Below are 18,403 nucleotides of genomic sequence, written 5' to 3' on the forward strand. Positions count from 1 at the left end.
ATATTAGTTCCATCAGGTCTTTCACTCGGGCTTCACGAGGGGCTCATGTGGGGGTAGCTATACTAATACATCGCAGGGTCCTCTATACTCACGATAAACAATGGACAGACACACAGGGGCACTACCTGTTTATTCGGAGTAAGATTGGGGCGGATCCCCTGGTGCTGGGTAGTGTCTATGCTCCCCCTCCTCTGCAATGGAATCTAGTAGAGCGGCTTATGACCTTGTGGACGGACATGCCAGATACACTCTCAGTAGTTGGTGGGGATTGGAATAACGTCATGTAGCTGGCCAGAGACCGATGGCGGGCTGAGGGAGGTCCGAAGAGGGGTCGCCCCACGAAATTGCACTCACTAGTGACGGGGCTTGATTGGGTTGATATATGGCGGCACCTTCACGGTGATAGCCAGGAATTCACCTTCTTATCTGCGGTTCATGATTCCTACTCCAGAATTGACTATCTCTTTGTTCCCAGGGTGGCGGTGGGCAGAGTGGTGTCAGCGGAGATTCTGCCCAGAGGCCTGTCAGATCACTCTCCGGTGGCCCTCACGCTCCAGATGGGTCACGGGCGCCAGCTATTTAGATGGCGCCCCTCCGTATGGAATTTGCAGAAGGAGGCCTACTTAGAATGTATGAGTGAGGCAATCGATCATTACTTAGTGGCCTGTGCGGGGTCTGTCACTAGCGCCAAGACTTTGTGGGAGGCACTGAAACCCACGCTGAGGGGGGTGGATATTTCCTGGTGTGTGGCAGCCCGTAGGGAGCGAAGGGAGGAGCTGCTGCGAGCGGAGGCAGAAATAGTAGCGCTTGAACATCGGAGCCGGGAGGCAGAGGTAAGTCAGCCTAAGAGGCACTTATTGATGGCTCAACAGAGCTATGCGGCTCTTTTGATGGACGAGGCCCACCAAGCCTGATTGGCGACGCGTAGCAGGGTGTACCATCCGGGGGACAAGTCCAGCAGGATGCTGCATTGCCTCTGTCAGGGAACGTTTCATTCTCAGGCCCTCCCGAGCGTTCTAGGTCCGGTGGGTGATCCACTTGTGGAACCCCTGGCCATTGCGGACAGCTTTGCCGCATATTACGCAGACCCAGTGACTTCTTTAGGTATTACTTTGTGCAGTTGGCCCCCCCACTTTCGACCTGTGGTAGAGCAGGCTCGGGAACGGGGCTCGCTCCCCCCAGATTGGAGGCATGCGGAGGTCGTGGTGTTTCATAAGCCGGGTAGGCCCCCGGAGCAACATGCCTCGTATCGACCTATTTACCTTTTAAACATGGAGGCCAAGGTGCTGGCCAAGGCCTTGGCCAATCGCCTCTTACCTCACATTTCCACTCTGGTACACCCTGACCAGGCTGGGTTCATGCCCCGGAGGGCGACCAGACATAACATCAGGCATGCGCATGTGGCACTGGCGGCTATTCGGCGGTTGGGGGAACCAGCGGCGCTCTTATTGGTCGATATGGACAGGGCGTTTGACTCCCTGAGTTGGGTGAATCTCTTTGCCTTGTTATGCAGACTCAATTTTGGACCACGTTTTCTTTCCTATCTAACGCTCCTTTATACAGACCTGACAGTGTTGGTGCGGATCGCTGGGACGGTATCGTCCACATTTCCCATCAGGCGGGGCACGCGGCAGGGCTGCCCCCTGTCCCCATATTTATTTGTGCTAGCTATGGAACCCTTAGCCGCATGGGTGCATATAGATGCGCAGATTCGGGGATTCGAGTGGGCGCTGGGTTTACCTGATAGGATCGCATTATATGCGGATGATGTCCTTTTCTTCCTTACCGCTGTAGACAGGACGGGGCCGCAGCTACTGCGCATCATGCAAACTTTTGGGGAGACGTCGGGACTTTACATGAATCCCAGTAAGTCCACGTTATGGATCTTGGGGGATCAGACGGGAATGGGTGCGTGGACATCATCGGTTCAGTTGGGGGGCTGAAATACCTGGGTGTGTTCTTAACAGATTTCTTCAATCTCCTAGGAACATAATCTGGTCCCGGTGTGGGAATGAACCCGGGAAGATCTTAAAACCTGGTCCTGTATGCCCCTCTCACTCTATAGTAGATCAGCAATTTTTAAGATGGTGGCGCTTCCCCGGCTCCTCTACCAGTTGCAAAATCATCCATATCAGATCCTGCCCCGATGGTTCCGACAGGTGAATGCAGCGCTTGGGCAGTTTCTGTGGGAGGGAGGTAAGGTGCGTGTAGCTCTGCGCACATGCTTCTTGTCCACCTATTGCAGGGGGCTAGCATCCTCAGATGTTTTCTCGTACTACCAAGCCTCGCATTTGCTGATTCTTAACGAGTGGTGGTATGGGGATAGGGGAGACCCGGTATATGCAGTCGAGCGGCTGCTCATGGGACACCATTCACTACATACAATCCTATATTCAGCGCCCCTGCGGGGCTCACTGCCACCGGCCACACGGGTGGTGTTCCTAATTTGGAGACAGGCGTTGTGGCGGATGGGATGGTGGAACACTCTGACTCGGGAGATCTCCCTTTGGGGTAATGGGCGCCTACCCCAGTTGGCGGCTCTACAGGGGTTCCCGGGGTGGGACAACATAGGCATCTCTGTCCTGGGCGATGTTATGAGAGGTCGGATGCTCAAATCCTTCCAGGACCTTCAGAAAGAATTTCATATGCCACGGTTCCAGTTTTATCGTTACCTCCAGTCTAGACATGCCCTGTCCCCTAGCTTAGAGGGCCTGGAGTCGCTTCCGTAATTCAGCCCTCTGGAGGCAAAGGTTTTTACGGGAGATTTAAATGATCTGAAAATCTCACGGATTTATCAATCCCTAGTCACTCACTGCTCCCCCACATTGCAGAAGCTTCGAGGGGACTGGGTAGAGGATGTGGGCACACTGGAAGAGGAGGACTGGACTGAGGCCCTGGCAGCCCCGCGTGGGGGAGGCCATAGCGATGCGACTATGCCTGGTCCAGTTTAAATACCTTCACAGGGTATATTTTACCTGGGTGCGTCTGTGGACGGCAAGGCTGATCGCCTCTCCCGTTTGTTTCCGCTGCAATTGTGAAGAAGGTACATTCATCCACACAGTTTGGCACTGTATTTCCCTGGACCGCTTTTGGAGGGGGGTGTTTGCATGCCTCTCGGCCTTGCTACACGTCATGGATGGAATAGAAGGCAATATTTATAAGCGACACCTCATGCAACTAGGTTTTACTCTAGCGAAACGAGACATTGCCAAGGCATGGAAGGTGCCACGGGCTCCATCGGTGGCCACATAGAAGACTGGAGCAACCTATCTTTGTCGCTAGGGGGTGTCCGCGCAAACATTATAAGATCTGGAATTGGTGGGTGGACTACCGGGGACTGTTGTTGGATCTGCCATCAGAAGTAGAAGCTCATCCATTGGGATAATTTATATGTTTATCTTCAGACTGGGGGGGTGCATTTAGGGGGGGGGGGCGGCGGGGTTCACCCTTCCTGCTATATCTACAGGCTGTGGACATGATTATGCGGATTTTGTGCGATCAGAGGGGTGGGGGAGGGTGGGTGGGAGTTGGGGTATCCTTTTCAAGTGTTGCTTTTATACGTTTGGATGCTATTTGAAAAAGTCAGGGTCATCATATCTGTATGGTTCGATTATGTAGTCATCTCTGGGATGCAGAGATCTGCAATTTGTATGCACCTTGACAAATAAAATTTGTTTAAAAAAAAAAATGGGATTTGGGCTACACCCACTGTATGTCCATCCGTTAGACATAAAATCTTTTAGGAATCCAAATGGGAACAATAGTCGTGGTTTGGGAATGCGATGCATTAATGTTCATACTGTCACAGATTGCCTACATTTTTTATCCTTGACGCATGTTTTTTTTTGTAACAACACTTTATTAAGTTTATAAGGCACAGATTGATATCAAAAAGTTTTGCCCCACGTAAGGGGTTCCAGTAGTTGGAGCTGTAGCCCCCACACGCTTTAATGAGTATAGGTGAAGTTCACAATCTGTAATACGACCACCCTTTCCCCATGCCTTCTGGTGTTTCTTGGGACATCCACAGGCAACATAAATAGGTTCCTCCAATTTTGCTGAACGGTCCATGCCAGACCTCCATTCCCTCACTGGTGGGGCCTTCTTTGATTTCCAGTATTTGGCTACGTCTCTCTTAGCTAATAATGTGCTTGACACATGTTTTAAAGCAAATCTTAGTAAATAAAGTATTACATAACACCAAGGATAGCAGCTGTACATTTTTTATTCTCAGTGCAATTTCTTGATGTAAACTGCATTGGCAAGATTTTTAATGGCTTTAAAGGGTTTTAAATTCTAATGTGTATTTGGTAGAAAGTATTTTAATGAATTTCTGTATTTATTAGGATACTTTTGTGTTATGCCAATTTCTGAACTTAGTTACCTATGATAAACACTTCATAGAAATCCAATACCAGGAGTAGGCAGGAGTCACCCTCATCCAGTATGTGATGAATGTTGCTTGGAAATTTTAGAGTAGCTGCTTGAGTGCTGCAGTGAGGTTGGTAGTATGCAAGCAGATGGTTGTCAATGATGTAAGAGACCAATTGGTTGACTATGTATCTCTGAATTGCTTTTCTCAGTCATGACAGATTAATAACCGGTCTATAGTTAGGATCACAGTTTGTTTTTTCAAGAGAGGTAATTTGTCTGATTTTTTCAGTAGATCAAGAAGATTCCTTGGATAATTAAAGAATCTAATAAAGAACACCAAAACGTGTTCAAAGAGCTGGAAGTTAGATGTTATGATGTTTGCAGGAAGGAAGTCATTGTAGTAGATTGTGGGTTTTCAAGTTCTGTTATCTGTGTGAAGAGATCTCATTCCCAGGAAATGGGAGAGAAAGTGCTAAAGGTGGTCTTGGCTTAGGTGGAGATTAGTCAACGGGAATCAAGATGGGTGTGATTTTCTTCTTTGATTGACCTTTTTTGTAAAGGTTAAAAAAAAGTGAGATTCATTGCACATGGAAACTTAGTGTTAATGGAATACTGAAGTATGGAACTGTTATGCTTTGGATAAACTGGAATTGGGATATTGCAGGAGCCGAATCGTTGGCCATTTGCTCTTGTATGTGTATACCTTTGGCATAGAGTGTGGCATGGTTGTATTATTTACTTTAAGCTGTAAACCTGCTGAGAATTATAGCTGAAATGGATTTCAGCCAAGCATTTTCACCGTCATCGATTACTATTCTTTTTTGTAAAATTCTTTCAACTGGGCCTGGCTGGGTTTTGTGTGCAGACATTTATGTTGCAGTTACACAGATATGTTGAATACAGCTAATTTGATGATCGTTTATTCTTTTAGAACAATACTGATCTGCATGAGGGTCAAAATGACTGAGTTGTAATGGAATGAGCTCTTCGAGAGAGACTGCCACAACATAGGTCATTGGAAGTATTTAGGTTTGCATCAGTATTTTTATGCAGTGTTTGTTGAAAGTAATGTGAAAGGGAACAGGAAAGTGGTTGGCCCAGTCAATTTCAAATGAAGTTAGGCATTTGTCCTAAAATATTCAATCATAAGATATAGAGTTCTACGTAAGTGGAGGGTGACGAGTGTGGAGAACTGATGCACATTGTGTAAATGGAGGAGGGAATGTTTGCCTTGGACCCTACTGAGGCGCAGCCAGGAGTAGAAGGAGACAGAACTATTCACTGTTTTTAAAACTTAAAATACTGTATTTTTGTCATCTGAGAGCCAATTCTAATCTTACCTCATTCCGGAAACAGCTCAAGAGTCTTCTCTTCAACTCCCCACAATAATTCTGGTAACTATCCCCGCCTCTGCCTATACATCTGTCGGTCCCTCAGCGCTTGGACGCCCCCGGGCATCAATCGCGCTTAATAAATCCACATACAAATACAAAAATACAAATACAAATTACCCCAATCCGTGTTGAAATCCCTTTACCATATTTTATTGGGTAAAATAATTTGGTTAAGATTTACATTCAGTAAAGTGCTGAATGAAGTTGCAGTTAAGCTTGATGGGTTGGAAAATGTTGCAAAGGTAAATGGTGTTAGATGTTAAAAGTAAGATGGAAATTTTAAGGCTCTCAAATGTCGATGATTGGAAAATGGGGACTGCTTTACACTTCTGAGAGTCCTTGAAAACGATGGTAATATCTTTTCCTTCTTTGAGATACCCATCTTCGCATAGGATGAGATAACCTTGAGAGACCAAGTGAATCCATAATTGATTGTTAGTGAGTGTTAAGTCAGGACTCATGATACGCAACAAATCATTCATATTTCGTGTGACAGAAAATGCTCAGACAGAAGGATCCACTAAATGTTGAAATATATTTTAAAAATTATGAAAATGATTTGAACCATATATACATTTTAAATCACTTCGCCCATGGCAGAGCGAAAGTAAACCTTTAGACCATTTGACCTACACTGAGCTTCTTGTTCCATCCACGAATGGAGTACCAACCATCATGATCTGTCACTGTTTCCTGGACTGACCTTTTTAACTTGAGTAAGTAGTAGATAGACGGAAATAGTGATACCATAATTGAAGAAAATACATAATTTATTGTTTCATTATTCTTTTGGCTTTCACAATGCCTTGGAGATCTCACATTTGAAGGGCATAAAATAATCTTGCTCAAATTGTGGCTCACCAATGCGTCAGTCTCAATTAAATACCCAAATATGACTAAGAGCCTAAAAGCAACCCAGTTCTAAATTAAATTTTGCATCGGACTTACCGGCAGACTTATACAATTAATTGTGAATGTATACTCAAGATATCATCAGACTATGCATCTCTACTAGGCGTTACTTGATAGGCATGCTTATTTGGGGTGTTTGATCTTCAGCAACATCACTGTGCAACTGTTTTGTGCTGGGCATAACATCTCTAGTCAAAAGTATCTCGTGGCTTTCTAGAGGGTTCTCTGCTTTTGGCCTGAATGATAGAGCAGATTCCCATGTTTTTGTCCTAAGTGAAGCCAGGCTTCCTAACAGCTGCCACCTGTTTCGTTTTGCTGGCCTTTGAAGGTGCAGACACCTCTCAGTTGCGCCTTGGTAAAGCTCTAGTCAATCTAAGGGTTATTTGTGGCAGTTGTGGCCTCCTGCTATATGCTCTGGCGTCTGGTGAGGTAGTTAAAGAGGCTGGCAGGCATTGTGTGCAGAGCCTCTTGGAGACACTGTTTTCCTTAGCAGTATTTTTCTACAAAGTTCTGTTTGTTGTGTGCCTGAATTGCATAATATTAAATGCAATGCCTCCTGTTAAAATAAAAAAATTATTTACATATTTTTAAAATCATTTTGGCATAAAGAAGCACCGATTTAACCCAAATCTAGGTTGGGCAGAGGAAAAGTAAGATGGAAAATAATAAATACACTTTTTCAGTTTCTTTGCTATAGATATTCTAGCACGAATCCCTGCTTCAAGCATTTTGAAAGTCTCCTTGTTTTGCATGTGCCGATCGATATGTTTGAACAACTTTGGATGGCAGAGAAACGTTTACAACAAAATGTGAAAAATATCCCCTATATATGAACTGAATGTATATGTTGGTCTGAGAAATATGAGGAAAAAAAGTTATTGAAGAACTGGAAAAAGTACATACACATATATACAGTGCTTAAGCTCCAGACACATTTCAAAACAGTGCACCACATTTACATTACACCTAAATAGTATTACTAATGGAATTTTTTGGTCTGTAACGTTTGCTGAACATGTGTGTTGCTCCACCGTGTACCAATTAGTTCTGCTTCTTCAGAGAACGTTGATGAACAGGTCAGGCCAATCAGCAACCTGAATCTCTAGTCTTAACAGTTGAGGCATGAATCCCAAATTGTCCACCTAAACACAGGGCAGTGACTTAGCTTAGAGGTTCCATTATGGTTAAGAAATCCTTTTGTGTATATATACAGTGAGTCGCCTTAATCATGGGTGGCAATATTTATAGCCAGACATAAGTGAAAAGCGAGACTTATTCTGCTGGCAAATGCAAACGGGGATACACTGGAGTGGGTGGCTGCTGAGAGAAGGTAAGAAGGAGATCCCCAGGCAATGGAACAGCAACTGAAACTGTATGGTAAGTCAAGCAAAGAAGTGGAGGAGAGATTACACAAGACCCATAGGAAAAACATAACGGATGTGCATGGAGAAGGCAGAGTGTGAACTTGTACGGTAATGAGCCACCTTAGGAATAAGCCACATTGCCAGTAGTCATACTGTATGATACTATACTGATGCACCAGGAAATGAACCATAGCAGCCTGGAAATACTTGTTGGAGCCATCCTCTCTGCAAGCAGATCTGTTTGCCAAATAAGCCAGAAAATCTTCCCTGCCTGATTCCGTTTCCTGTACCGTTGTTTTTGCCCTTTAGGTGAGTGTATGTGTCAAAGAATGCTTTGAGTACTAATCTTAAAGGTACTTAGTTACGGGGAAATGATAGTTATTCCCAAAAATGCTTTGGATTCCTCTCACCGGTTGCTGCCTATTCACGTCCTCAGCTAGTTTTATGACACTTGTGAACCCACCAGCAGGGAAAAGGGGATCTGGATAAAATAGAGAGACTCTGGATACAGGAGTCTTCTAAATTTCGTCAACCGGACCGGATTCTGGCTCTCAAGGACCTTCTGAAATGATATTGCATCTGCTAGATAAAGAAAAATCAGCTAGGAAGTTTTCAGTATTAATTCCCACTTTTTATGATTTTCTCTATGATCAACTATTCACCTGGTTGGATTAGTGAAGGGACTTGAATAATGTGTTTTCCCCACGATCCAATCTTGTCCCTGACGTAAGAAAAGGTAATATTACCTTTTCTTACGCCAGGGACAAGATTAGATCATTCAACTGAACTATCTGAATTCATGGCAGCTTGGTTATTATATTATCCATTTCTTCCAACAATTAGTCCTGTGAGCAAACTGAAAAAAAAATAATTACTAATGTAAATCATATACACTTAAGAAATAAATACAAGCTTTAAATTTCACATGCTCAGTCATTACTATTTTCTAGAATATTTGCTGGCCTTCGTTTCAGCCTTTTGAAAATATGATAATTTCTATTTTGATACAATGGTAATCAACAAATGTATTTTTAAGGTCACTCTCTAAAAGACAAGTTTTTCGTGGGAATTGGTACTAATTCATCATTGTCCCCAAAGTTACGTCAAGGTAAATTCCAGTATTAAAAAAGAAGTATTTTTCTACACTTGAGTACTGGAAGAAACTGATCCTCTGAGTAGAGTTATTCAGGTCGATTCCAAATATTGAATTTCAAGTTGCTGATCAAGTAGACTCTGGTACGCAACGCTCTTGCAAGACAAGCAAACAAATCCTGGCTAAAAGTATGCACACCTGGTATCGCAGCCCTTATTACGTGTCCCTCTTTTGCTATTTCCGTTTTCCTGCAGGACATGAGGTCCTCGATGTCCCTGTAGAGGAATCCAGTTCAAAGAGGGTTTCAGCTGGGACACTTTCAGTGATACTACTTTCTGTCTCCATTCACAGTAGTCTATTATATTTAAGGCTAAACAAACCTTCCATGACTTGCAAATACTGGCAGTGTGTGAATCTTTCTGTCTCCTAGACATGTCCCTTTCGACCACATAAGTTATGTGTGCCTGGAATCTTACTTGTCTTGTTGGCCCTATAAATCATTCTCCTGACAGATCTGATTAAATTTTTATAGGAAAAAGTGGGTAAAATGATTGAGACTGAGCTTTAGCAGCTATAAGTAATATTAATAAGGCTCCTGACCCACCAGTGCACCACGACCCACACACAGTTTCGGAAAGAGTAATTTAAGCTATGCTTTTTTCTTTTTACAATGTTTATATGGTTTGTTTAAAATGTATTATTAAACTAAAAAATAAACACATGAATACGTATCTGCAAATGCAGTAATTCTATCCTCAAATATCCCCTTGTTAGTTTATGAAAATATGCAAAGTTTTCTATTAAATAAAATATTTTGATTTGAAGTGCCAAAGTCCCCACTAGGACAAGCTGTTAAGATATTCTTGGTCCTCTCGCTCAAATTCTTTAGCTAACTGAGAATGTTACTGGGCAGCCAGGTAATCTCCCCGTGCTCCGGGGTGGAGCAAGCAAACTGTATGCCTGCTGGGCAATGCTAATGTCACTCTTTCCTCTGAACTCAGAACACTCCTGGTGTGAAGTGATGCAAAAGTAATGGAAATGGCCAGCCATTAAGGCCCTTTTGTTTGAGGAGTGATAAATCTTTCCTGGCGAGCACAGGGGGCGGTTCCCTCAGCTTCTGGAGTTGCCAGTGTTTGTCCTTAGGTGGATACTGGAGTTTCCACAATTTCTTTTAGGTCCATAGGCAATATGCGCAAGTTGGTACTTCTGGGACACCTGCGATTGATGGCAGGGATGATTTCAGGGCAGCCTGGGGAGTCCCAGGCCTTTTGGGGGAGGCTGTCAGAGATCAAAGATTACTCAACTCAATCCTTTCAATCAGGATATAGATATGCTTCAGTATCAGATTGACTAGTGTCCTCAATGACTACTTTTTTCATTTGTGCAGCCTCAGTTGAGGGGATCAATGCTTTGATTGATCTTTTAGGAGAAAGTACAGCATACATAACTATTAATGCTTACAGATTGGCATTCACACCTGGCCATGAACTGGTGCTCGAAGAACTAATTGATCAACATTTGTTGTTTTGTAAAGTCTTTCGATTTTAGGATGAAACTTACTCTGGGGCACAAGCATACAAAGTTGTGGGATGTTACTTTCGTTCTTAACTTAAAAGCGGTAATATCAAGCTCTTTTTGAAATAGCTACTAAGTTACTATGTTACTGTCTCTAATTTGTTTCGTAGTATGTTAGATCTGACTGCACTTGAAGTGGATAGCAGGATTTTTAATACATGTGTAATTATATATTTTGTCTTCAGGCGTACTGAAACGATATCAACTATTATGTATTCTTACTTCCCATATAACTTTCAATTACATTTTGGAAAAAAACTGAAATGTCACAAATGATCGCTGCTTCATCCTTGCAGACCTCTTACAATCTTCCAACTTCTTTCTTACATAAGTGTGTGCCTTCCAGTTTCTGCTCTCACGCATACTTGCTGGGTTGGTTAGGCAATAAAGGAGGACGGTAAAGGCATTTCCATATTTAGCAATCTTCTTGAGGGGCCTTGACTTCCTGTGCTCTTGTTTTACCTGGTAGTCTAGATATCAGAAAAGCATTGAAATGGTTTTATTAATCAAAGCTTTGTACTTTCTGACATAAGCCAAGTCTTCGTGTGGCGCAGTCCTTTATTGACATACTGTAAACTTTCATAACAATTGCCGCATTTTGCATCAAAATGTAAAATACCCCTTGCAAGTGTGAGCAGGGATTTAGGTTCTATTAGACACAGAGGTAGAAATTATACATCCTTTAATATCTTTTATGAGCCCAGTTTTACTTTTTGTATCGAGTTTGCCTTATTGATTTTTGGTCTGCCCTGGATCAGAATGCTGCTTTAAATGAGTTGGGCTGATTCAGTAGTCAGTTCAGTGGTGTAACATGGGCCCCTGCAGTGCAGGGGGCCCCAAGCTCCAGGGGGCCCCCTCAGCACTGTACTCTGGCTGGGGAGCCCCCGATTGAGTCCGGAGGGGGCCCCTCCAAGTACCTTGCAGGGGGCCCCACTTAAGTTTCGTTACGCCAGGGAGTCAGTTCCTGCCGGCGCGGATCAGAGGGGCGGGTAAGTGGGTTTAAAAAAGGAAAAAAAGCGTACCTGATTGCCGCGTCCCTCCTCCACAGTCTCTCCCCTGAGGCCGAAACAGGAGGCACCCAGGCTCTCCTGTGCCAATCACAATGCTGCTATGCAGCGTTGTGATTTGTCTGAGCACCCTGGTTTGGCCGTCAGCCAGAGAATGGGAGCCGGGGCATTTTCTTCACGCTGGCTGACATGCAGCCTGCGTGGAGAACATGCAAAGTGCGCATGACGGTTTGTCCGGCCCAAGAGGGCCGGCCAAACATTCATACTCACTTGGAGTGGGCATACCACTCCGTGCCCTGCTCCTCTGTCATCGGAACAGCCCTGTCCCCCCACAAACCTGCCACAGCAGGATAACATAAAAATGATAATAACCTCAATATATTTTCATTTTATGTTTCCTTTATTTCACTGCTGCACAAACAAGTAGGGTGACGCTCCTCCACCTCAGTAGAGGAGCCGCCACTGTCAGTGCTAGAAATTGATTGAGGATTGGGACATATTCTGTTTCTATGGAGCTTGAAAGGTGTGGTCTTCTGGTAATAATGCAAGGAAGAGGAGGTGACCTAGTGAAAATGGGTGTGGCAATGCATACGTTATACATTTATAAACCCAACTTTCATAAGAAGAGGGAGTAAAACCCCTTTGTTAAAATGCAGAACTGATAGTGCCTTTTGCGAACGTTGCCAGATTAAGGCCCTCAATAGGAATAGCCAGTCTGATGGGTGGAGACACCACTGGTAAGTGCCATTGCACCCTGAGATTTTCACACTTCCTTCCACATGCGTAGACTCTTGGTGGAAAACAGAAGGAAATCATACAGCTATCGGACCAGTAAATCTGATTTCCACATAGTTATTCCCAAAATCTTGCAACCCCCCCTCGCCCCCCCCCCTCCAGTTACTAGGGCCCCATGTATTGGTAAATCCTGGGGCGGGGAAGGCTTCAAAAGGGATTTACTGGTCATTTGTGAAGGCCTGAGCGGCGCTTTCATACCAGCTGAAAGTGAAGAGAGCAGATAAATCCACTCACTTTAAATACTGCAATGCTCTTAAATACAGGGACATCTTAAGGATTTTGGGGGCCCTTGTGTGGATCAACTTTGAATTTATTATCCATTTTGGCCAGATCACATACAGTGCACAGATACAGTGGTTCAAATTCTAAATGTGTTTATTGTTAATATTCAGGGACAGTGGTTTATGTTTTCAATATTGTAACACAGTAGAAGCTCACTAATACTACTGCAAATAAACTCTGTGACACCCTCCCATTTCTCATTTTTGAGAACCTGTTTGGATCTAAAAGTAACATATTTTATGGATGTTGCATGAAACAAAAAACACAAGATTTGTCTGCAAAATGTCTGTAATCGACTTTCACTCATTACCCCGGCTAAAAATAAAGGAAAACACTATTTGCAACAATCTGTTTAAGAATTGCTCAACGTCATCAAGGCAAGACTCTCTGCAGAACCGAGCTGGCTCTGTCAGGGGGGCCCTGAAAAAAGGCGGGGGCCCAGGGACCACTTTGCTGAAATGAAGTATGGAGCAGTATCAATATTCAAGTTACGTTTATTAATTAAAAGAACAGGCGAGCGCCAGGCTAGACAGTTTCCTCTCCAGGACATCAGCCAGTATCTGACGTTCTGGATTGGAAACTGTCCAGAACCCACACAGACATTCTACGCCACGCTCTACATATACAAGGTTAAGGGAAAACAACAAAGCTTAAAGGCATACACTACACATCCCCCTCTCTTGGAAAACAACAACAAAAATGTAGAATCACATCACTATAAATAAACATACCCAACAATAAAACGAAATGATATTAAGCATGGGTAAGATAGGGGAACGGGGACATATCACTATAAGCAAAACAAATTTAAACCAACTATACCACATACACATTACCTGACATATTCCTTAAGCCATGCAGGTAAAACTCTTTTCCTTTTCCCACTGTCTCCACCTGGATCACCACCCTTCACAGTTCCCATATCGATACTGGATCCGCTAGGACCCACTTCCCCCTTCTTCACCCTGGAAAAATTTGCCGGAAGAATGGAGCTCTCCCCATGTGAATCCGCACTGACATGGGGCTCAGCCAAAGTCCTATCTTGTTGTGATTCTCCATTATCCGAATAACTTTTACTACCCAAATCAGCTTGAACTTCACTACCATTAAAATAATCCTCCACCCAATCAAAATCATTTGTGTGCTCTACATTAGGTGTATTCTCAGAATGCACCTGATCAAAATCAATTGCGACATTTTTCATGTTCCACACCCTGCCATCTTCAAGTTTAACAGCATTGCGGAGGATCTCCGCCACTCGCTGTGCTGCTTCAAACCTACTCTCTCCTTTAGGGACTTTAATGGGTCTTTTAATTTTTACCCAGTCACCCACTCTTATACTTACATCCTTGGCTCCATGCTGTGCATCATAGTATTCTTTACTCTTACTATGTGCTATCTCTAAATTATTCTTTACTTCCTCCGGTGACCACTGTTCAATCCCACCTTCGACTAACCAGTTGGGGCAAAACTTAGATCTGGGTCTTCTACCTCTCATCATGACAAAAGGTGATAATCTTGTTGTGGAATGCTCAGTCACCCTATATGCCCAAACTGCCTTTTGCAATTCTAACTTCCAGTCCAAGTGTTTACTCATTGCAATTTGGATTACACCTTTGATTACTCGATTAAAACGCTCCACTGTACCATTCCCGCTAGGATTATAGAGCGAAGTAGTTTTATGTTGAATGCCACATTTCTGGAAATATTCTTTTGCGATATTTGAAGTAAATTGTACCCCATTATCACTCAAAACACACACAGGCAGACCTTCCAAGACAAATATTCCATCCAAGAATTCTAAAACCGTTTGTGTGTCCACCTTGTTTACAATTCTGACCACCGGCCACTTAGTAAATAAATCAACCACCACAATGCCATACTCCCTCAAGTCCCCTACAGGTCCAAATATATCAATAGCAATTACTTCCCAAGGAAGACTGGGAATTAACCCTTCACTCATAGGAGGTCTCAAAGTCTTCAAGGATTTATCCGCAGAGGAACAAATCGGGCATACTCTAACAAACTTCTCCACCTCCATGTCTACTCCTGGCCACCAGAACACACCTTTAACCACAATTTTAGTTCGGACTACTCCAAAATGTCCCTCGTGGCATAATTCTAAAACTCTCTTCCGCAGACTTCTCGGAGGAATGATTCTATCACCTCTCAGTAACAACCCTTTATCCAGAGACAGTTCAGTTCTCACATCCCAATAATTTTTCTCTTCCGAAGTGATTTTTAGTTTCTTTGGCCACCCCTTGCATATGTAATTATAGATTGACGCTAAAACATCATCCTTGGACTGCTCCTCAAGCCACTCCGTTTTGGTGATGACTGGGGTGCCTGAGTCTTGGATAAGAGCAATACTAAAATTGCTCCAATGGTCCTCTTCACATTCCTCTAAAGGAGCAGGAAGTCTAGAAAGACAATCTGCAACTACGTTGTCTTTCCCAGGTACATAGATGATTTTATAAATGTACTCCTTCATTCTCATGGAAATCCTTGCCAACCTAGCCGAAGCTCCTACACTACCCTCACTAGTCAAGATCTTAACCAAAGGTCGGTGGTCAGTGCGGATGATAATGGGTTTGCCCCACACAAAAGCTCTAAAATGCTCTAATGCCCAGGCACATGCTAACGCTTCTCTCTCAATGATAGGATACCTGGTTTCAGCAGGGGATAAGGCTCTTGAAGCAAACAGAATTATATTTTCATGACCGTCCTTACTCTTCTGTGACAAGACTGCACCCAGTCCCTTGTCACTTGCATCTGTTGTCAAGAAACATTCTAAGTTCGGATCAAAACTACTTAAAGCATTCACATTGTCCAAATATGTTTTGATCATTGAAAATTCCTTCTCACACTCCTTTGTCCATTCAAATTTCACATTTTTCTTTAAAAGTGAACGTATGTTATACAACACGCTAGCAAAATTAGGTATGAATTTTGAACAATACTCACTCATTCCTAGAAATGATCTGACCTCCTCCTTGGTGCAAGGAGCCGGTGATCTCATGATTGCATTGATAAGTGAGGGTTTTGGTTTTACTCCCTCGCCACTAATGATGTGTCCTAAATAGGATACTTCCTTTTCCCCAAATTTACATTTACTGAGCTCTACACTTAACCCAGCATTCTGCAAAATCCCCAAGACCTTGTTAAGTAAATTATCATGTTCTCCTTTACTTGCAGCAGCTATCAAAATGTCATCTTGGAAGAAACTTACACCTTTCACTGCCCCCAAAAGCTTGTGCATCAGTCGCTGGAAAACCGCAGCGGCTGAGGCAAGCCCAAAAGGCATACGCTTAAACTGATAACACCCAAAGGGTGTAATAAAAGCAGTAAGCCTCCTTGATTCTGGTGCTAGCATAATTTGGTGGTAGGCTGCTGACAAGTCAATAGTTGAGAACCAACTAGCACCTCTGAGTGAGGAAACCATTTCATTTATCTTTGGCAGTGGGAATTTATCTATTACAATGTTATTATTCAAGTGGCGTAAGTCAATACATAGACGGATTTTTCCGTTTCCCTTCCTTGCGACGACAACCGGAGAAATCCATTCTGAGCTTTCTACCTCTTCAATTACATCTTTAGCTAACAATTCTTGTAGCTCTTTATTTACTTCATCCCTTATCAGAATAGGAACCGGTCTCACCTTATGGACCTTGGGTACATTTGCTTCCTTAAGTACAATTTTGTGCTCAAACCCCTTGAGAGTTCCTAAACCTTTCCCAAAAACACTCGGAAATTTTCCAGCCAATGACTCACCCATTTTGTAAGTTTCATCCATTATTAAAACCTTCTCCTCACTATTGGGGTCTAAAATGATGTGTAAATTCTTTTGGTCAAACCAACCCAAAACAGATGGTCCATGTTCTGCTACATATAATTTGCCTCTTGCCGCTCTTCCTTTGAACCAGAACGTGAGCCATCTGAACCCTAGCATGTTAATCTTTTCCCCCGTGAAACTTACTGGGTTCACATCAGTAGGGTATAAGTCTTGACCCATTTTATCTATGAACTTTTCTTTCCAGATAGACTGGTTTACGATAGTATAAGGTGAACCAGAATCTGCATACACATTAACCTTGATACCCCCAAATGACACTTCACATATAGGTTTTCCTTTGACTGATTCATCAGAGACATTCAAAACATAGTTCCCCATTAAGCTTTTGACACAACTGTCATCAGTGTCCCCTGTGGTTTCCACATTCTCATCACCATCACACACATATTTCACATTCCCTCTCCTGCGGCACATTTTGCTAAAATGACCCATCAGTCCACAAATGCCACATTTCTTCTTTAACGCTGGGCAATATTTGCTGAAAGCCAAATGTTCCTTGCTGTCACAACGGTAACATCTCCTCTCTTCGTTTTTCCATTCCTTCTGTGCCGACTTCTGAACTTGGATAGGCCAACGCAGTCCTTGATTTTTGTTTGCGTTTTGTACTTTAAAAACGCCACCCGGTTCTTTGCCAGATTCTTTAACTACAGTGGCGCATCTTCCAGACATCTCCGATTTCCTTATTATTGCCAATACATCATCTAAAGGTGCATCCCCATTAACCCATAATCTGTCTTGTAATCCAGAATTGTTGTTATGCATGACTAGTTGGTCCCTAATGAGGTCGTCGTGCAAGTTGTCAAATTTGCAATCTATCGCCAATCTCTTTAGGTCATCTAACCATTCATCCACAGGTTCCTCTTTGTTCTGTTTCCTTTGGAAAAATCTATGCCTTACTACACCGATGCACACCTTAGGAGCGAAATACCTATCCAGGTCGTTAAGCGCTGCTGCAAACACGTTCCCTTCACTATTTGCGGTTTTCTGCATTCGCATGTATGTCTTTAAACCCACAGGACCCAATGAGTGAAGTAGTAGTCTTTTCTTTTGTTCTGGTTTCATCTTACCCTCCTCATCAATGGCCTCAATATAATTCACAAAGTACTCTTTCCATTCCATCCATTTAATAATGGGTTGTGCTCCACTTACCCAAAATGCATGTGGGGAGCTTATGGAGAAATTTTGTTGAGCCATAACGTGTATTTCTGTTTGGGACGCTTGGTCTCCTTGATCCATGTGCAGTATATTAATATACTTCAAAATCAGCTTCCTTCAACATGTATAGAATGACTCCTTTAGTCTCCAATACCAATGTTTGAATTTAAAGACTCTTTGTATTATTTTTTTTTTTAGGAGAAACTGATTCCCCCGACTCTCTCACCTGTTCTTCTTATTATGTACATTGTTTCTTCCCATCCTCTATATTTTGTCCTTGTTTATGTTGTTTACTGCCCCCAATATAATTTTTATAACTTGTGCTTGTAGTCCTTATGTTTTTTTTTTTTTTTATATCATAAGGTTCCACGTTGTGGAAGACTTCCTTCACTTTGTCCACTTCACACACAGCTGTCCCCAAGATGGCCGCTGCTTTTTTGCCGAGGTCGCACTGTGTATCTCTGCGCGCTAGCTCTTTATCGTTCCTCACGCATGCCCAGCTCGCACCGCTGCTTTCGCCGAGGTCGCTCTATCGTCCCTCGCGCATGCCCAGCTCGCACTATTCAACGATGGCGGTGCGCGCTGAAATCGAATGCTGG

The 18,403-nt window shown here is 43.2% G+C and overlaps 1 protein-coding gene across 1 annotated transcript in view; it reads right to left on the minus strand.

Moving 5' to 3' along the window:
* Window positions 1-18,403, minus strand: part of SPRYD7 (SPRY domain containing 7) — an 875,965-nt gene that overhangs the window by 649,465 nt on the left and 208,097 nt on the right. The gene's annotated exons all lie outside the window — the stretch shown is intronic.

The sequence above is a fragment of the Triturus cristatus genome, chromosome 8, assembly GCF_964204655.1.
Source record: "Triturus cristatus chromosome 8, aTriCri1.1, whole genome shotgun sequence".
Classification (NCBI taxonomy): Eukaryota; Metazoa; Chordata; class Amphibia; order Caudata; family Salamandridae; genus Triturus; species Triturus cristatus.